The sequence below is a fragment of the Capra hircus genome, chromosome 3, assembly GCF_001704415.2.
Source record: "Capra hircus breed San Clemente chromosome 3, ASM170441v1, whole genome shotgun sequence".
NCBI classification, from domain to species: domain Eukaryota; kingdom Metazoa; phylum Chordata; class Mammalia; order Artiodactyla; family Bovidae; genus Capra; species Capra hircus.
The window spans coordinates 61,546,099-61,568,027 of record NC_030810.1 but is presented as its reverse complement, the minus strand read 5'-3'; the positions used below and the strand labels follow the sequence as shown (position 1 = coordinate 61,568,027).

Genomic DNA, 21,929 nt, shown 5'->3' with positions numbered 1-21,929 from the left:
GGGGAAGCAGTTAATTTCATGTTTTCATTTTCACTCTTGTCTAGATGGTAAAAAGATTCTGATCTATAAACACAATGAATTAGCTTTATAAGTCTTTTCTGTGTTCATTTAGTGCCTATCTGTGGAATTCCAGGGTGTCCACCAGATGGTTGTATTAAGCTTTGCAGCTCACCACAGAGATTGTGAGCAGAGCCAGTCCCTGGTGCAGACAGCATGTACTTCTGCACACAGCTTCTTCACCAGTGCCAGCTGACTCTCACTAGAGTTGCCATTTTTGAGTTTTCTATTTACAACAGTATTTCTGTATCCTTCTAAAGGTCAGCAGTAAAGAAAAAGAGAATTGACGATGGGGACCTGGGATGTTGCTGGAGGACTTGGCTGGCACCCGCTATCACCCATTTTCTTTCCTGTATGCCTAGTTCAGAACATTGTCTTTTTTTTTTTTTCCCCCTTTTCTAGCAGCAAAGTCAAAGTGGGAACCAACTGCATATTTTGTTGTGGGCACTCCCAGGTAGAAAGGTACCATCTCTTTCTTTTTGTAGTCACAGGAACAGGTTTTCTGAGGGTATGCTGTGTCTGCTGTGGTGAGACCGGAGATTCTGTCTGAAGACTTTGCTATTATACTGTGCTATAAACAGCACATAACACAGTTTTTTTTATGTTTCAAGTGAAGTGTTGTGAGATTTCATTTTATTAGAACCTTAAGTCCTACACATAAATCTCTCTCCAGTCAGTGAGGCCTTGTATTTTTTGTTTGTTTTTTTCCCTGTGACTCACTCTGAGTTCATCCAAGGTGAATATTTTTTTTTCAGTCGTGTTACCCAGCATGTGGGATCTTCGCTCCCTGGCCAGGGATTGAACCGATGTCCCCTGCTTTGAAAGCATGGTGTGTTAACCACTGAACCACCAGGGATGTCCCAAGGTGAATATTTCTAAACCAGCTGGTTAGAAAAGACACAGTGGTGCATTGGGTAAAGCCCAAAGTTGTGAATCAGTAGCTCAGTTCTAGAGTGGACTTTGTTGCTGACCAGCTGAATCAAGACCCTGTGCCTCATTTTTTTGTTTGCTAATAAACTGAAGGAATTGTACAAAATAAACAGTAGCAGTACTTTCAGCTTTAATATTGTTTGGTCTGTCCTCTCCACCTTTTTGAATAATGGAATATAAAACATTGGACAGAACTGTAACATCAGTTCAGTCAAAGTGAAGACTGAGCTAAATAAAATCTAAATAACCTACCAAGTCTGTAGAGGAGGGAACTTGGTAAGCACAAAAAAGTCAGTCTAAGTCAACAACTAATTAAAAGCAGAAACCTAACATTTTTTTATCAATCATGAATTTTTTTTCTCAGAAAAATTTCCTCTTATCTTGTGATGTTGGTGGTGGTAGTCATGGCGGTGGCTGTGGAAGAAACAGAAGTTTTCACAAAAAGTGGAACTTCTATTTCTGCTGAGATGGCACTGCCCATTTTGATATTCCCTGTATAGCTCTTGCCAAAATACTGGTGGCTGTTGTGCAGAAGAATGTGTTCATTGCTTTAACTTCTAGAGAAAAAGACTACCCATTCCTTAAGAAATTAGCACCTTTCTTTAATTTCTTTTTCTTCCGACCACTTTTAAAATCATGCTTATTGTTCAAATAGTAAAGGAGGATAGAAAAATCTGTTCAGACTGTCAAGAAGTAGGAGTTCCAGTCTAGCCTCTGCCTAGGCTTTTGGAAAATCTGATGGCTGAGTAGCATAAGCGAATGTGAAAATAGTAACACTCTGCTGTACACACTGCTTCCTGCTCTGAAAGGAGTGCTGTTTACGCATGAACTCATCACGCTGCCAGAAGCCAGCTCTTCTTGACTTCTCTCTTTGAACACTGTCCCTATTCTCCATGTTACTCACACTTCAGACATGAGTCATCTTTAACTCCCTCCCTTCCTCTAATACATTGGAACAGTTGCTGAACTCCATGGATTCCTTCTTTGCAACATGTCTTATATTAGTTTTCTTTTCTTCATTCCTATTTTTCATGTATGTCACATGAAGTCATGTTTTGTGAGCAGTTTAGAACACAGGTTTGGAGTCAGGTAAAACTGGTTTGAGTCCTAACCCTGATACTCACTACCTATGTGTCATTGCTTAATCTCTCCAACTCTTAATTACCTTATCTGTAAAATGGGAATCATAATTTTATTGGCTCCAAAGATCTGTTGTGAAAATTAAATGACAGAATATGTGTAAAATATTCAATAGAGTACCTACTGAAGAAGTATTCAACACATTTTGTTGTTGGTCAGTCGCCCAGTCATGTCTGTCTCTTTGTGACTCTAACGGCTTCAGCATGCCAGGCTTCTCTATCCTTCAGTATCTCTCAGAATTTGCTCAAACTCATGTCCATTGAGTTGGTAATGCCATCCAACCATCTCATCCTCTGTCGCCCCCATTTCCTCGTGCCCTTAGTCTTTCCCAGCATCTGGGTCTTTTCTAATTGGCTCTTCGCATCAGATGGCCAAGGTATTGGAGCTTCAGCTTCAGCATCCATCCTTCCAGTGAATATTTGGGGTTGATTTCCTTTACGACTGACTGGTTTGATCTCCTTGCTGTCCAAGGGACTCTCAAGGTCTTCTCCAGCATCACAATTCAAAAGCATCAATTCTTCAGCATTCAGCCTTTTTTATGGTCCAGCTCTCACATCCATACATGATTTTTGGAAAAACCATACTTTGACTATACGGACCTTTGTTGGCAAAGTAATGTCTGTGCTTTTTAATGTGCTGTCTAGGTTTGTCATTGATTTTCTTTTAAGAAGCAAGCGCCTTTTAATTTCTTGGCTGCAGTCAACATCTGCAGTGATTTTGGAGCCCAAGAAAGTAAAGTCTGTCACTGTTTCCATTGTTTTCCCATATACTATTATGAAGTTTATATTATTTAATATTAATATTTTAAATTAATGATACATAATAAGTTAATATAAATTTTTGATAAATAAAAACCTATGCTATTTTCTTATATTTACTATTTTATAAACATACTCTGTATTCATTTCTTTGGGCTTGTGGTTCCTTCCACCTAGAACGCAGGGTGGTGTAATGGAAAGAGTACTTGTAGCCCAAAGAGAGAAATAGGTTTTATATACTTATGTGTCAGCTTTGACCTAGTAGTAGGTATGTGGATTACTTTAAAAATACTCTGGGGCTTTGCATAGTTTCAGTGAGAAGTCATCTAATTTTTCTCCCATGGGCCTTAGAGGGAGAAGTGGAGACATATCTTCGTATTTTTGCCACAATGAAGTATTCATTTATAAGAATCACAGTATATGTATAAAAATACATATTTTTGGGTGAAAGAAATTTTCTTAATACTGAGGCTACAGAAAAGAATTTTCTGACTGTTCACTTTATTGCATTTTATAGCATTCTTCTGATTGCTTTATAAACTAGAATTCATTTATTTCTCATTTACATATAGCATGTTAATACCGTGTTTTCTGAGGTAGATAGTATTTCTGTCCTCATCTCCTTTTTTGCAAAGGCATAGGGAAGTCAAGTAACTTGCTTGAGGTCATGTGGTTAATAAATGAAAAGGCTGGGATTTGAAACGTGGTCAATCCAGTTCCAAAGTCTATGCTTTTGGCCATTATACTAAATATAACTCTTGATCCTTGGGTTACTTTTTAAGTAAATTTATTTTAATTAAAAAATAGTGTAACAATGCAATTTGAATAAATTTAATTCTATACTTTCAGACAGTTCTGTGTATGTGTGCTCGGTCATGTCTGACTCTGTGACCCCAGGGACTGTAGCCTGCCAGGCTCCTCTGTCCATGGAATTTTCCAGGCAAGAATACTGGAGTGGGTTGTCATTTCCTTCTCTAGGAGTTCTTTCCGACCCAGGGATCGAACCTGTGTCTCTTGTGTCTCCTGCCTTGGCAGGCGGATTCTTTACCGCTAGTGCTATCTGGGAAGTCTGACAATTATATGAAGGCCCAAATCACTTTTCAAATATGTATTTCTCTGAAGATTGTCTTGATCCAATAATAAAATTAAGAGTATGTTGAGCAGTGGAACAAACCACCGCTTACAGAACCCTAGGGTTGCACAGAAGTTTTTCTGGGATCTGCAGGTTGCTAAGTGATGAGCATAAAAGTGGCTCTGAGCCTCCATTCTTATTTCAACCAGGGTAGCCTTGTTTTATCTGTTTAAAAATTGGGATCCTAAATAAGATTTTTTGAAGAAAGAGCTTTGGGTTTTAAAAAAATGAAAAAAATCACTAATCAAGGGAAATAAATGGATAGCATATTTAGTCAAGAACACAGGTTTAAACTCTTTTCACTCATACATAATAGAAGAAAAATCGTAACTGGCCTCAGTGGATTTTATAGTATTTTGAATGTTCAACTTTTAAAATATCCTACTTTTTATCCTGAGATTGGAAGTGTTTCCTGTAATTTACTTTTCATTAAGTTAAAACACATCAAATGTCAAACAATAATCAGTATCAAGGCTGCAAAGAACAAAGAACTTTATTCGGGGTCTTAAGATTTGCAGTTCAGGAGACACAGATTTGGTAAAACAAGAGTGTTCCTGGAAAGAGAGTCAGGGGCTTATAAGGCAAAAACCACAAAATTGTTAAAATTGTCTGGCAGGAATTATGATTAACTATGACACAAGAAAGGAAGTATTTATCCTTAACGGATAAGCTGTCATGAGTTATTTTAGGGTAAGGGTCAAATAAGTATTTTGAGTTTCTGGATCATTGGGAAGATGTTCTGGATGCCTATGTTAAGACAATAGTGATTGAAGTTCAGATTTCATCTGGGCTGTGCATGCATGGGTGCTAAGTCACTTCAGTCGTGTCTGACTCTGGCACTCTATGCACTATAGCCTGCCAGGCTCCTCTGTCCATGGGATTCTCCAGGCAAAAATACTGGAGTGGGTTGCTATGCCCTTACTCCAAGGGATCTTCCTGACAGCAATCAAACCTGTATCTCCTGCAACTCTTGCATTGCAGGATGATTCTTTACTGCTGAGCCACTGGGGAAGCCCCATCTGGGCTGAGACATATGTCAGTCACTCTTCCTTGATGGCCTCCCACCTCTATTTTAGACAGCTCTGTTGGCAATACTGATGCCATTTTGATTTTCCTGTCACACAACGTTGGTTTGGAAGGGAGGGGGAACTGAAAAAAAGATAAGCAACAACTGGAAGAATGCTCCTTGAATCTACTTCTTAGAATACAATGAAGGCCCTAAACATGCCCTGTTGTTCTCTAGAACCCACTTGTGAAAATGCAGATCATTGGGTCACCCAGAGTTCTAGATTAGACTTTTAGAAGTATGCTTCCAAAATAACATCTGTTTTAAGGAAAGGTACAATTCTACCAGCAACCAGTTTTTCCCTATTATAGGAAGCAGGACTCAGTTTTTCACTGCTTCCAAAATATCATCTGTCTTAAAGAAAGGTACAGTTCTACCAGCAACCAGTTTTTCCCTATTATAGGAAGCAGGACTCTGGTACTAATGATTCAAAATTTTTGAATGAATAGTTTATTTGGCCTGGGGATGCACAGCATTCCTAACCTAATTTCCCTTCCTAATTATGATTTGCTTTAGGTGAGTGGCATTTAAAATGATTTTCCCTTGAGAGGCACTCACGGGGGGCGGGGGGGAGGGGGCGGATAGGCTGTCGCTTTGAGAGAATGCTGATAGCATGAGAAAGTCAGCCTGATATTAACATTCCTTGTGGAAAATCTAACAAATAGTAACCCACATAGGGAATAATTGAGAGTTGATTTTACAAGCAAAACTCATGACTCTAGTTGACTTGTTATTTAATTCAGCTGTAACTCTAATCTCCATGGTATACCTCGTCAGTGCCCTTATCTCTAAGAGTGAATTAATAAGACGCTGATAGAGCAGGAGAAGGGAAATCCTCAGTCCTCACCACTGGCACAGCCTACAAAGCCCTGGATGCCTGCAGGCTTACTTTAGATGGAGTAGGATTTCAATTCCTGCTGAAACAAGTTATAGAATTCTAAAGCTATAGAATTTACATGGTTACCTTTTTCATTTAAAATTACCTTTTAAAATCATTCCTGGGCTTCCCTGGGTGACTCAATGGTAAAGAATCCACCTGCCAATGAAGGAGACACAGGTTCCATGCCTGATCCGGGTGGATCCCACGTGCCACAGAGCAGCTAAGCCTGTGAACCACAAATACGGAGCCTATGCTCTAGAGCCAGAGCTGCAACTACCGCAGCCCGTGAGCCCTAGAGCCCATGCTCCACGACAAGAGAAGCCGCCACAATGAGAGCCTGTGAATCACAACTAGAGGGTAGCCCCTGCTCGCTGCAGCTAGAGAAAAGGCAGCACAGCAACAAAGACCCAGCACAGCCAAATATAAATAAAAAATAAAAAATAAAATAGATAAGCAACAAGGATTTATTGTGTAACCCAGATGGTCAGTACTGAAATCAGGTTGATTATATTCTTTGTAGCCAAAGATGGAGAAGCTCTATGCAGTCAGCAAAAACAAGACCAGGAGCTGACTATGGCTCAGATCATGAACTCCTTATTGTCAAATTCAGATTTAAGTTGAAGAAAGTAGGGAAAGCCACTAGACCATTCAGTTCAGTTCAGTTCAGTCATTCAGTTGTCTCCAACTCTTTGCAACCCCATGAACTTCAGTACTCCAGGCCTCCCTGTCCATGAACCTACCCAAACTCATGTCCATTGAGTCGCTGATGCCATCCAACCACCTCATCCTCTGTTGTCTCCTTCTCCTCCTGTCCTCACTCTTTCCCAGCATCAGAGTCTTTTCCAATGAGTCAGCTCTTCACATCAGCTGGCCAAAGTATTGGAGTTTCAGCTTCAATATCAGTCCTTCCAATGAACACCCAGGACTGATCTCCTTCAGAATGGACTGGTTGGATCTCCTTGCAGTCCAAAGGACTCTCAAGAGTCTTCTCCAACACCACAGTTCAAAAGCATCAATTCTTTGGTGCCCAGCTTTCTTTATAGTCCAACTTTCACATCCATACATGACTACTGGATAAAACATAGCTTTGACTAGATGGACCTTTGTTGGCAAAGTAATGTCTCTGCTTTTCAATATGCTATCTAAGTTGGTCATAACTTTGCTTCCAAGGAGTAAGCATCTTTTAATTTCATGGCTGCAATCACCATCTCTAGTGATTTTGGAACCCCCCAAAATAAAGTCTGTCATGGTTTCCACTGCCCCATCTATTTGCCATGAAGTGATGGGACCAGATGCCATGATCTTAGTTTTCTGCATGTTGAGCTTTAAGCCAATGTTTTCACTCTCCTCTTTCACTTTCATCAAGAGGTTTTTTAGTTCCTCTTCACTTTCTGTCAGAAGGCTGGTGCATATCTGAGGTTATTGATATTTTCTCCCAGCAATCTTGATTCCAGCTTGTGCTTCTTCCAGTCCAGCATTTCTCATGATGTACTCTGCGTATAAGTTAAATAAGCAGGGTGACAGTACACAGCCTTGACATACTCCTTATCCTATTTGGAACCAGTCTGTTGTTCCATGTCCAGTTCTAACTGTTGCTTCCTGACCTGCATACAGGTTTCTCAAGAGGGAGATCAGGTGGTCTGATATTCCCATGAACTGTACAAAAAATATCTTCATGACCCAGATAATCATGATGGTGTGATCACTCACCTAGAGCCAGATATCCTGGAATGTGAAGTGAAGTGGGCCTTAGGAAGCATCACTACAAACAAAGCTAGTGGAGGTGATGGAATTCCAGTTGAGCTCCTTCAAATCCTAAAAGATGATGCTGTGAAAGTGCTGGATTCAATATGTCAGCAAATTTGTAAAACTCAGCAGTGACTACAAGACTGGAAAAGGTCAATTTTCATTCCAATCCCTAAGAAAGGAAATGCCAAAGAATGCTCAGACTACCTCACAATTGCACTCATCTCACAAGCTAGCAAAGTAATACTCAAAATTCTCCAAGCCAGGCTTCAGTAGTCTGTGAGCTGTGAACTTCCAGATGTTCAAGCTGGATTTAGAAAAGGCAGAGGAACCAGAGATCAAATTGCCAACATCCATTGGATCAATGAAAAAGCAAGAGAGTTCCAGAAAAACATCTACTTCTGTTTCATTGACTCCACTGAAGCCTTGGACTGTGTGGATCACAAGAAGTATGGAAAATTCTGAAAGAGATGGGAATACCAGACCACCTAACCTGCCTCTTGAGAAATCTGTATGCCGGTCAAGAAGCGACATTAGGACCTGACGTGGAACAACAAACTGGTTCCAAATTGGGGAAGGAGTACGTCAAGGCTATATATTGTCACCTTGCTGATTTAACTTCTATGCAGAGTACATCATGAGAAATGCAGGGCTAGAGGAAGCACAAGCTGGAATCAGGATTGCCAGGAGAAATATCAATAACCTCAGATCTGCAGATGACACCACCCTTATGGCAGAAAGTGAAGAACTAAAGAGCCTCTTTATGAAAGTGAAACAGGAGAGTGAAAAAGTTGGCTTAAAACTCAACATTCAGAAAACGAAGATCATGGTATCCAGTCCCATCACTTCTTGGCAAACAGGTGGGGGAAACAATGGAAACAGTGACAGACTTTATTTTGGGGGGCTCCAAAATCACTAGAGATGGTGATTGCAGCCATGAAATTAAAAGACGCTTACTCCTTGGAAGGAAAGTTATGACCAACCTAGACAGCATATTAAAGAGCAGAGACATTACTTTGCTGACAAAGGTCTGTCCAGTCAAAGCTATGGTTTTTCCAGTAGTCATGTATGTATGTGAGAATTGGGCTATAAAGAGCACTGAGCACAGAAGAATTGATGCTTTTGAACTGTGGTGTTGGAGAAGACTCTTGACGGTCCCTTGGACTGCAAGGAGATCCAACCAGTCCATCCTAAAGGCAATCAGTCCTGAATATTCATAGGAAGAACTGATGCTGAAGCTGAAACTCCAATACTTTGGCCACCTGATGCGAAGAACTGACTCACTGGAAAAGACCTGATGCTGGGAAAGATTAAAGGCAGGAGGAGAAGGGGTTGACAGAGGATGAGATGCTTGGATGACATCACCAACTCAATAGACATGAGTTTGAGTAAGCCCCAGGAGTTGGTAATGGACAAGGAAGTCTGGCGTGTTGCAGTCCATGGGGTTGCAAAGAGTCGGACATGACTGAGCAACTGAACTGAAGAAACATACATATTGTATAACACAGGGAAATATGTTGTAATATCTTGTAATAATTATAGTGGAAAATTATCTGAAAATCTATACGTATATAGCTAAATCACTTTGCCATACACCTGAAACTAACACAATACTGTAAATCAACTAAATTTTAAAAATTTATTTTTTACTGAAGGATAATTGTTTTACAGAATTTTTTTTTAAATTAAATAATTAAATAAATTTGAAAGAGCGTTCTTGAAAGAAAGTGTTCCTATGGAAGGCAAAGTCCTGGTCTGAAACAAGGTTGTATTTGAAAGAATATTCAAACAGAGCACCTTCCAGTGGAGTTTTATAAATGCATCTGTATTGGGTTTTTTGCAACTTTAGTTCAAACGTAGTGAGTTTTGGAGAAACTGGACCAGTAGTCAGATGGAAAATTATGCTGGCTCTTTCCATAGTCGTTTTGGTATATGATGATGATTCACAGCCATGACTTTAGCTAATGATGTGGCATCTTTAGTCTTTCTGAGCAACACTGCCTCCTTGTGTAATGAGAATGACCTTCTAACCCATTAATCTGTACAATTTTAAATATATCTTTTCATTTGAATTTATTTATTTTTCTTTCTTTGGCTGTACCATTTGGAACCTGTGTCTCCTGTGTTGGGAGTATGTGGTCTTAACCACTGGACTGCCAGGGAAGCCCCTTGTTTGAATTTAGGCTCTTAAACAAACCCAACCAGATAGGGTGCCTCACTGAAGAAATATCTTTGTGCCCACATTTGATAATTTCCACTGGTAAGGTCAACTGTCTTGTTTTCAGGGACTGTTTGCCCAATTTGATATTATCTTGGTCTTTGATATTTTTTGCTGTTACTTCTAATCCCTCTCATTATCACTTTAAAGTGGTAGAAAGCAATAGAAAAGTGAATGAAATACAAAACAGTACTTTTGCTACTTATTACATCATCTTGTGAAGTTTTTGTTGGAGGAAAGATAGAAAAGGTAAAAAAATCCGCTAATCAGAGATTCAATTATACAGATATTCTAACTTTATCGAAAACGGTTGATCCCAAGTAGTAAAGCCTGATGCATTTAAGTTACATATTTTCTCACCATCTCCTATTTACTCTTGGTTCAGGAGATTGGTGCTATTTGTCTCCATGCAATTCACCCAACAAATATCTATGTGCATCTGTTGCTTCTGCTGCTGCTAAGTCGCTTCAGTCGTGTCCGACTCTGTGCGACCCCATAGATGGCAGCCCACCAGGCTCCCCCGTCCCTGGGATTCTCCAGGAAAGAATGCTGGAGTGGGTTGCCATTTCCTTCTCCAATGCATGAAAGTGAAAAGTGAAACTGAAGGTGCTCAGTCGTGCCCGACTCTCAGGGACCCCATGCACTCTAGCTTACCAGGCTCCTCTGTCCATGGGATTTTCCAGGCAATAGTGCTGGAGTGGGTTGCCAGTTCTTTCTCTGGTGCATCTGTTAGAAACACTCTTTTTCAGATGCTGGAGAACAAAACAGAGAAAAACCTTGCCCTCATGGAGCTTATCTTCTAGTGAGGAAACAGATAAGAGAGATACTAATAAAATATGTAGTTAACCCTTGAACAACATGGGTTTGAACTGCATGGATCCACTCTTATTTGTTTTTTTTTTTTTTTTCATTAGTAAATACTATTGTATTACAGGACTGATGGTTAGTTGAATCTGCAGATATAGAGGTTATATGTGTTACATGTAGAGAAATAATGTGTTACACGCTGATTTTTGACTGCACAGAGGGCGCCCCAACCCCTTTGTTTTTTGAAAGGCTCACAGTCTATTATTTTAGATGGTGGGAAGTGCTAAGGAGAAAAAATAAAACAGAGAAAGGGGGTAGTGAACATCCAGAGTGAGGAGTGATATTACAGTGTTAGCTAGGGTGTCAGGGGACGCCTTACTGAGGAAGTGATATTAGAGTGAGGTGAGGGGAAGAGCAGACCATACCATGAGGATATTTGGGAGAGGAATGTTCCATGCACAGCTAACACCAAGTACAAAGGTGCTGAGAAGGGAATGTGTGCCTGGCCTGTTTGAGTGACAGCAAGAAGGCCAGCATGGCTGGAGCTGAGTGGACAAGCAGCAGAGTCATAGAAGATGAGACCAGACAGAATCTTAAAGCCTTTGCAAGGATTTGGGATTTTAGGCCATTGTGAGGTTTTGAGCAGAGAAGTGAGACATTTTGACTTATTTTTTAACAGAATAGAATGAAAACAGATTAGAGTGAAAGTAGAATATATGACTAGAAGACTGGATTTTGACTTTGTCATTCCCCCGCTCCCATTTTGGGCACCAAAATCTGTTACCAGAAGGAGGTGTGTGTGGGGGGGATCCAGATGCTCACCGCTCAGAAGCCAATAAACAGGCCAGGTTGGTGGAAAGGAAAATTTGCTTTATTTCAGATGCCAGCAGCTGGCAGACATCTGTCCAAAGGCCAACTACCCCAGCTAACAAGCAGGGGGTGAGAGCTTTTAAAGACGGAGTGGGATTGGGGGGAGGTTGCAAGCAGAAACGACATAGTCATCTCTAAGAGTCATCTTCAACTGGTCATCAGTGGCCTGACTAGCATCATCTTGTTCGTTTTAGGTACAGTTAAGCTTTAGTTCCTGGGTGCACTTGTTCCCATTTCTTTGTGGTCAGTTCTTGGCGTTGTGGCAGCTCAAGTCCAGGGTCCAGGCTGGTCATCATGTAGTTAACTTCTCTACCTGATGTTTTGGTATCTATAAGACAGCACACAGGATATGGCTCAGAATATTATATTCATAGCCTTTGAGAAAGAACTAAAGGTCCTTGACTATGCTTAAGGGCTACATTATTATCATTATTTAGTTTCTTTTGACTATTTTTCTTTGTTTCAGCATTTCCCACTTCTCTGATTAAACTTATTCTTTGACTAAAGTTTTCCACAGTCTAAGGCATCCAGAGGACATGGTGGAGGGGGCAAGGACCATATGGTCTCGCTCCGTTTCAGTACCATCATTTATTCTGGAGTATGCATACATTCATGAACCAAGAATTTGTTAATAATGTACAGGGTACTGGTCATGATCAAGGGTTTGTTATTAATAATGAGTTACCATATAATAAAGTTGAATACTGAGTAGGCAATAGTTTTTAGAATTCTCAACACTAATCAACAAGGAAATTTTTGTTTAAACAGCAAATGAGTAGATTTGGAAATAGAAATGCAAATATGATTTTAATTAGTATTTTATGTTTATAGAAACCCACCCTATTTTATAAAATTGTGACTTATGTAGAAAGAAACTTAGGATACTTCATCTTCTAAGAGTAACCCTTTCCTGAATTTGTTAATCTAGTCTAAACATTTTAGCTAGGAAGATCTTTTGACAAAAAATGGAATAAAAACTTGTTCTCTTTTCCTTTTTATATATAAGTACTCAGCCTTCACAGCAGTTCTGCTTCCCGGGAGTCTTGTTTACATTGCAACTGATTATGTTTTCCTAGAACTACCTTAAATGCACGGCATCACCATTGTATTGTATTGTATTATAAAAAATGTGTATAAATTCACATTTTTAAAAATTAATGTTTGGAAAATGTTAGCATTATTACCCAAATGCTAGTCCCTGAAAGCAGACTGGTTTCTGTATATACTCTGGTAGCTCAGACAATAAAGAGTCTACCTGCAATCAGGAGACCTGGGTTTGATCCCTGCATCAGGAAGATCCCCTGGAGAAGGAAATGGCAACTATTCCGGTATTCTTGCCTGGAAAATCACGTGGATGGAGGAGCCTGGTGGGCTAAAGAGGTGCACACGACTGAGCGACTAACACACACACACACACATACACACACACACACAGAAAAAGAGCTTAACACATTTTTGAATTTGCAGAGTTTCCTTACATTACCCTTCCATTCAGTTCAGTTCAGTTCAGTTCAGGCTCTCAGTCACGTCCGACTCTTTGCGACCCCATGAATTACAGCACACCAGGCCTCCCTGTCCATCACCAACTCCTGGAGTTCACTCAGACTCATATCCATCGAGTCCGTGATGCTATCTAGCCATCTCATCCTTTGTTGTCCCCTTCTCCTCCTGCCTCCAATCCCTCCCAGCATCAGAGTCTTTTCCAATGAGTCAGCTCTTCACATGAGGTGGCCAAAGTACTGGAGTTTCAGCTTTAGCATCATTCCTTTCAAAGAAATCCCAGGGCTGATCTCCTTCAGAATGGACTGGTTGGATCTCCTTGCAGTCAAAAGGACTCTCAAGAGTCTTCTCCAACACCACAGTTCAAAAGCATCAATTTTTCAGCACTCAGCTTTCTTCACAGTCCAACTCTCACATCCATACATGACCACTGGAAAAACCATAGCCTTGACTAGATGGACCTTTGTTGGCAAAACAATGTCTCTGCTTTTCAATATGCTACCTAGGTTGGTCATAACTTTTCTTCCAAGGAGTAAGCATCTTTTAATTTCATGGCTGCAGTCACCATCTGCAGTGATTTTGGAGCCCCCTAAAATAAACTCTGACACTGTTTCCACTGTTTCACCATCTATTTCCCATGATGGGACCAGATGCCATGATCTTCGTTTTCTGAATGTTGAGCTTTAAGCCAACTTTTTCAATCTCTTCTTTCACTTTCAGGAATCATTAATTTGAGCATTAAAGGCTTTAATAGTGTTGATGGTGTTCAGCCACCACTGATGTGGCAACTCTCAAGGATATACCTCATGTCCTTGAAAAGATTCTGTCAGTGGCCTGAGGTAAGAAAAGCTGTCGATGATCCCATGACTTAATGCTCAAGAAAATCTTTTATTATTTATTCACTCAACATATAATTATTGGACACCTATTATGTGCAAGCTGCTGTGAGATAATTTAGATATTCTAGAATCAAAAGAAATAGCCTAGGGGAAGGAGGGGGCGGGGAGGGAGGAACATCCCTGACGTACGGATAGTATGTACCATAGCTATGACTAGTGTCAGATTGCCCAGCAGCACTTTAAGAAAGTCAGATGCCTGGATTGGACTCTGCAGAGCACAACGAGGGACACCTTCACTTAAAGGCTGTGTTTCCTGGAATCAATACTTGTATTTGTCTAGTGCCAAGTTCAGTTCAGTTCAGTCGCTCAGTCGTGTCTGAGTCTTTGCGACCCCATGAATTGCAGCACGCCAGGCCTTCCTGTCCATCACCATCTCCCAGAGTTCACTCAGACTCACATCCATCAAGTCAGTGATGCCATCCAGCCATCAAATCCTCTGTCGTCCCCTTCTCCTCCTGCCCCCAATACCTCCCAGCATCAAACTCTTTCCCAGTGAGTCAACTCTTCGTATGAGGTGGCCAAAGTACTGGAGTTTCAGCTTTAGCATCATTCCTTTCAAAGAAATCCCAGGGTTGATCTCCTTCAGAACGGACTGGTTGGATCTCCTTGCAGTCCAAGGGACTCTCAAGAGTCTTCTCCAACACCACAGTTCAAAAGCATCAATTTTTGAGCACTCAGCTTTCTCCACAGTCCAACTCTCACATCCATACATGACCACAGGAAAAACCATAGCCTTGACAAGATGGACCTTAGTTGGCAAAGTAATATCTCTGCTTTTCAATATGCTATCTAGGTTGGTCATAACTTTTCTTCCAAGGAATAAGTGTCTTTTAATTTCATGGCTGCAGTCACCATCTGCAGTGATTTTGGGGCCCCCCAAAATAAAATCTGACACTGTTTCCACTGTTTCCCTGTCTATTTCCCATGAAGTGATGGGAGCAGATGCCATGATCTTCATTTTCTGAATGTTGAGCTTTAAGCCAACTTTTTCACTCTCCTCTTTCACTTTCATCAAGAGGCTTTTTAGTTCCTCTTCACTTTCTGCCATAAGGGTGGTGTCATCTGCATATCTGAGGTTATTGATATTTCTCCCGGCAATCTTGATTCCAGCTTGTTAAAGACATCAAATTATAAAACACTCCTCCGTAGCATTTTCTCAGTGAGACTCCCAGGGCTTTTAATATCTTCAGAATATATTTTGCCATTTTTCCATAAGACTCAAAAGTAATATAAGTTCTAAAAAATCCACTAAAAGGACTGCAAAAAGTAGAAGACAAAGGGCACTCTGATGAAGAGAGGTACCATAATGACATGAATGAGCTGGTAGAGGAGCCCAGGGATGACCCTAGTGAGGTCAAAAGCTGTAAAGACCTGGGCAAAGTAGTACAGTCTTTACAGTTTGATGTTATCCTGAAGACGGGCCTAGATATTGGAAAAGGTTAAAGTGGGAGATACATTGAATGTTCTCATTGGAGAGGATAAAGAAGTGGAAACAGAGGAAGAGATGTGGATTCTCCTGAAAAAAGTGCTGAAGAAGATCAGCAGAGAAGTACAGAGTGGTGTTATGACGGTGGAAAAAGTTACAACTGCTTAAAAAGAGTATGCTCAAATAAATGGATTGCTTTTCTCCAATAAAGCTGCTTTCTAGTGGTGCAGGAAGGGGCCAGGTTCAAAAGAAGATGTTTTTGTTAAAATAAAGTTCTCCCACCATTTGTGGAAGATGCCGAGCCGTTTATGGAAGTCGATCCACATGGTAGCTTTTGAAGATGCTTTCCTTGGCCTGGATTTCCCTCCCAGGCTTGATTTGTTCAGATTTTGACCTCATGAGCAAGAGTGAGATGTGTGCTGAATAAGCTAAACTCAGAGATTATTTACATGATCAGCCCGCTGTTTCCCAGGTTAACTGCCTCGAGAGGCAGGGTACAATAAACTGGCCTTGTTCTTAGGAAAAAAAGAAAAAAGAAATAGCCTAGAAAATGTATGCATTATCTTCAACTAATACTTTTCTACTATTAACAACTTTACTTCTGTCCCTAGGGATTACTGTTTATAAACTGAAAATAAATCTTAATCATAAAATATACAGATATAGAATGTTACATATTCTATCTTGACCCTGTATTTGAGAATTAACTCTTTTTCCCTCAGGCTTAGAATAGAGAAGGATCTATTGTCCCTTATCCTTCCACTTTCCACCCATACCCAAAGTTGCTGTTGTTTCTATAATTGTGTTTATTTATTTTGGCTGTGCTGGTTCTTCACTGCTGCATGGGCTTTCTCTCTAGTTGTGACAGATGGGGGCTACTCTCTCATTAGACTGTGCGGGCTTCTCACTGCGGGGATTTCTCTTGTGGAGTGCAGTCCTTAGAGTGCGTGGGCTTCAGTAGTTGTGGCTTGTGGCCTAAATGGTTGCCGCTCACGGGCTCCAGAGCACAGAATCAGTAGCTGTGGTTCACGGACTTAGTTGCTCTACAGCATGTGAGATCTTCCCGATTTAGGGATCGAACCCTTGTCTACTGCACTGGCAGGCAGATTCTTTACCACTGAGCCACCGGGGATGCCCACGCCCAAAGTTCTGAAACATTTGTCTTCTGTGATCATAGTTGCTGATTCCCTCTGATTAGCCAAGCTTGTTTGTTTGACACAGACTCAGTATTCATGCCTTTAAGGAATTTCCCTGTCAATTCTAGGATGGATTACCACTTGGGCTCCCTCAATTATGTTTCCCTGGATACCAGAAAAAAATGTTCAGGCTCTTTGCTGAAGCTGTATTTAGGGCCAGTCTTGTTAAAGCATGGACTTTACTAGGTGCTCAAAGCCTTGTTTGAGGCCCTTCTCCACTGCAGGCCCTCTGGGCCCCGTGATGTCCCTTGGCTACTGGCAGTGCCTCAGGCTCACTTGAGAGGTCTCCTTCCTCCCGAGAGCAATCTGAATTTCTCCTAACCTCTCCTTCTTCAGTCCTTCATCTAGAATTTTATAGGAACAATTTTTGAGCAAACAAATAAATCCTCATGGATCTCGTCAAACCATAGTAAAATCACAACATTCCACCTTTGGGGTAGCTGCACTATAGATTTATAACCAGAGTATATTTTTAGAACTAGAAAGAACCTTAGGCTTTTCTGGTTTTGTTTGTTTGCTTTTTTTAGTACTCATGATCTTTACTTAAAAGAAACCTTATTTAGAAATCCAGCATATAAAACAAGTGAGAGTAGAGCTGTGCTAGATGGAGGTGTAATGGGTCCCCACATGTTCTAATTTCTCACTCTCCACAGCCTCAGAGCCCCCAGAGACACGGTAGAAACACTCTCCCACAGAGACCTCTGCAAACCGCCTGATTTGCTAGATGAAGATTGCCCAAGAGCTTCATTTTGTGTACTTCCTCCTGCCTTTTGGAGGTCTGATCTCTGCTTTCATAAACTTGAGGCCCCCAACCTGATGGCTCCCCACTCCAGTACCCTTGCCTGGAGAATCCCATGGATGGAGGAGCCTGGTGGGCTACAGTCCATGGGGTGGCTGAGGGTTGGACACGACTGAGTGACTTCGCTTTCACTTCTCACTTTCATGCATTGGAGAAGGAAATGGCAACCCACTCCAGTATTCTTGCCTGGAGAATCCCAGGGACGGGGGAGCCTGGCGGGCTGCCATCTATGGGGTCGCACAGAGTCGGACACGACTGAAGTGACTTAGCAGCAGCAGTAGCAGCAGCAACCTGCCTGGAGGCTAACAACACTTCACTATGATGAATGTCACGAGGCTAGTTTTAATGGATAAGGGTCGTGGAAACTATTCCAAGACCCAGCATACAAGGGCTAAGTTTTCTTTTATTACAGCATTACACTCTTAAAAATATTGTAACAAAAATAGAGACTTGTGAAAATGTTCTCCTTTCCAGTGACTGTGGTGAGAAAGCACTCGAGTCTGCAAAGACACAAAACAATTCTCATTCTCCCTTCAGCTTTTGACAGGCAAAATCCAGTTGAATTGCCCTTCATATCAATAGTCTGTGTCCCTAGAGAAATCTAAGCCCATTTCCATTTCTTTAATGAAAGTGGAGGGAGGCTTGGCACCAGGCTAATAGCAGTGATCATATTTTGGAAAAGTCCATGTTAGAGAACGCATTGTTTTTTTTACTTGGCCCACAGGACAATTTAGGACAGATAGAAGATAATCAGGAAGCTTGATGTAGGCAACTTAATTTAGTTTAGGCTTCTGATTTAAAATAAATACCCATGTTTAATGGTGAGGGAAGTGGAAGGAAGTAAATAGAAGGCTCCTTTGTTTTTTATTCCTGGTAATTAAATTTTGCCATCACAATAGATCGCGCCCTTCTGCAGAGGCAATGGGATAGGGAGGAAAGTATGGGAGATTTCAAGTCTTTCTTTCATTTTTTTTTTGTCATTCAGTTCAGTTCAGTCACTCAGTCGTGTCCGACTCTTTGCGACCCCATGAATCACAGCACGCCAGGCTTCCCTGTCCATCACCAACTCCCGGAGTTCACTCAGACTCATGTCTATCAAGTCAGTGATGCCATCCAGCCATCTCATCCTCTGTCGTCCCCTTCTCCTCCGGCCCCCAGTACCTCCCAGCATCAGAGTCTTTCCAATGAGTCAACTGTTAGCATGAAGTGGCCAAAGTACTGGAGTTTCAGCTTTAGCATCCATCCTTCCAAAGAAATCCCAGGGCTGATCTCCTTCAGAATGGACTGGTTGGATCTCCTTGCAGTCCAAGGGACTCTCAAGAGTCTTCTCCAACACCACAGTTCAAAAGCATCAGTTCTTCGGCGCTCAGCTTTCTTCACCGTCCAACTCTCACATCCATACATGACTACTGGAAAAACCATAGCCTTGACTAGACGGACCTTAGTTGACAAAGTAATGTCTCTGCTTTTGAGCATGCTATCTAGGTTGGTCATAGCTTTCCTTCCAACGAGTAAGCGTCTTTTAATTTCATGGCTGCAGTCACCATCTGCAGTGATTTTGGAGCCCCCAAAAATACTGTTTCCTCATCTATTTCCCATGAAGTGATAGGACCAGATGCCATGATCTTCGTTTTCTGAATGTTGAGCTTTAAGTCAACTTTTTCATTCTCTACTTTCAGTTTCATCAAGAGGCTTTTTAGTTCCTCTTCACTAATCTATATTTTTCCCCATTCCCTCCCTCCTCTCCTTTTCTTCCCTCCCTTCCTTCTTCTCTTGACAGTAGATTTTGTCTCCTAAAATGTGATTGGTGTTGCTAGCTGCTGGTGTCACAACACTAAATTACACAGTATGGTGCTTCAGGAGATTCCTGTTCCATCTTTGCCATTTACTGACTAAGTGACCTTTGCCAAATCACTTAATATCGCTGAGCCTCAGTTTCCTCTTTTATAAAATGGGAGCAATAGTAGGTATACACGGAGTAGCAACAATGAAATACTTAAATGAGATAACATGTGTAAGTTATCTCCACAGAGTGCCTGGCACAGAGTAGGGGCTTAAAAAATGGGAACTTGTTATAGATTCACATCTTTTATAGTCATTATAATCTGATTCAGGTTCATCTTTCCACATTTTATGAGGAATTCTCTGAGGGGTTTGGCATCTGGCTCTTAATTTCATTCTGCCCCAGTCAGCAATTCATAGGCCAGCTATGGCTCCATCCCAGAGATGCTGGATTCTCAAAACCCCTTCCATACTCCAGCTTCTATCCTTCAAACTCTCTCTCCAAGTTCACTCTCCCACTAAATGGGATTTTCAACTCTTTTGACATCCCTGGTTTCTGGATCTCATCTCAGCTTCCCAGACTGTTAACCTGCCACATCCCATCCCATCCCTTCTGTCCGCAGCTTCATTTCCTTCCACGTTCTTCCTGCACACCACAGCCAAACTCATTGCAGCAGGCTCACCAGAATATTACTTATTGCATTGCTTGGTAATCTATCACTTAATCAGCCCAATTACAGATTTTTTTTTTTTTCTTCTCATACCTTTGGTTTTCCTGTTGCTGCTGTAGAAAAGCATTCAACTGTGCCAACACTCATCTCCTTCGCTTTACATTTCCAGTCTCCCTGTCCTCTCAATACTGCCCAGGGATTCTTTTACAAACTTTTAGTTGGTTTGATTTTCCTTTCCTCCTGCAGAACTGCTCTAGCATAAAACCTTTACTGTTCTCCTTAAGCCCTCATCTCATTGCCGTTCTTCTGAAATCATCACCCCCACTGCTATCTAAAAGTCGTTTGTACATCCTTTCTTAACTCCCCAGGTGTCCAAGAACGTGTACTCTTCTTGGTTTTGAAGACTCAACCTGGGCTCTTGATCCTTTCCCCTCCCAGCTAGCCTGTCTGGACCAATCATTTCTCATCTGTCTCTCTCTCTTCATTGGCCCTTCATTAACCTTCAGACATGTTCAAATCAAGTCTTAGGAAGTTTCCCCTGCCCCACTCTCTCCTCTGGACACCACTGTCTTTCTCTCTCTTCTTCTTCAGTGCCAGATGTATCGGTAGTGTTGTTTGTTTTCATTACTTTTACTTTATAATCTACCATTTAAGCTGTCACTAAAATTGAGTTTGGCCTCCACCACTGTGCTCTCTTGGGGTCACCAGGGTTCATAGTGAAGCCAATGGTTTCTTTAAGGATGATCCTTCTTGGCCTCTCTGGATTTTGACACTGTTGGCATATTCCCTCTTGACATGTTCTCCCACTTTGGTCAATCTTATAATCATTTCTTTAGTTTTCCTCCAAAATCTCTGAAGATTCTGTTTCTACTAATGGTTCCTTTTCTGCCCATTCTTTAAATGTTGGTGATGTTCTACAAGTTTTCATATTCAGCTCTTTTCTCTTCTTTTTCTTTATTTTCTCTGTGGATGATCTCACCCATACACGTGACTTTAACTGTGATATATAAGTTGATTTTTTAAATCTGTAACTCCATTTCCAAATCCTTCCCCTAAATTCTACTCTCTCTGGTAATATTAATAGCTAACTGGATAGGTTGTACACCCTTCAAATTCAGTGGAGCTTACCTGCCCCTCCATAATTTGATCACCCAGTCCCTGCAACTTTTCAGCTCAATGTTAGATGCTTTCAGTAATTTCCATGGTGAAAAAAGTCAGGATCTTCATAGAATTCTCTTTGTTTCCCTCTCGTCTCCATTACAAGTAACTAGTAATTTTCAAAAATCACTAGTTAATATTACAAGCAATTTCTTACCCCTGGACATTTCAAAAGTTCAAATTGAACTCAGAGTTTAAATTATAAAGGTGAGGAAAGTCTTAATCTCCAGGTTCAATCTGAGTTGAAGAGACCAAACAAAGAAATAGCCTGAAGATGTGAGAAACCTGGCACCTAGTCAGAATTTGCCTTATGTTTCATCATATGGAACAGGAAAGGAAATTTCCAGTGTCTTTCAAATAAATTTAAATATCTTTGGAATACAGTTTTGCAGGTAAAGTCTAAAGCTATTTATTAACAATGTCTAATTGCTCTATTTTTTTGTTGTTTTAAAACAAAAAACAAAACAAAACAAAAAATAACTTGGGCTTCTTGGTCAGCAGGGGGAGCACTGCCACTTTGCTCTGGGAAGCTTTTCACCAGGGTAACCGCTATCTTTAATATAGACCACATCCTAGCAACGAGGAGGAAAAAAACAATGATACGATCGATACATTTGCTCCCTAGTGGTTGCAATTTTTAAAAATAGCTTTTTTTCTTTTTGCTCTTGTAATTCAATAGTGTTTGCTTAGGACGGTGTCATCTTTTGCCTTTTCATCTTCTCTGCCCTGTCTTTCAGTCACTTTCTAATTAGAGAGGTGTTTATTTAGGGGACAGGGTTGAAAATGGGTCATGGAGGCCAGTGTAACAGCACTGAGTCAGTATTTAGGCTATGTCTGTGTGACACAGAAACAAACACCCTGGTTTGCTCATTTTATTTAAATTGGTCAACACGG

At 40.9% G+C, this 21,929-nt stretch overlaps 1 pseudogene; it reads left to right on the top strand.

The window, feature by feature from the left end:
- LOC102187911 lies at positions 1,392–15,446 on the top strand (annotated as a pseudogene).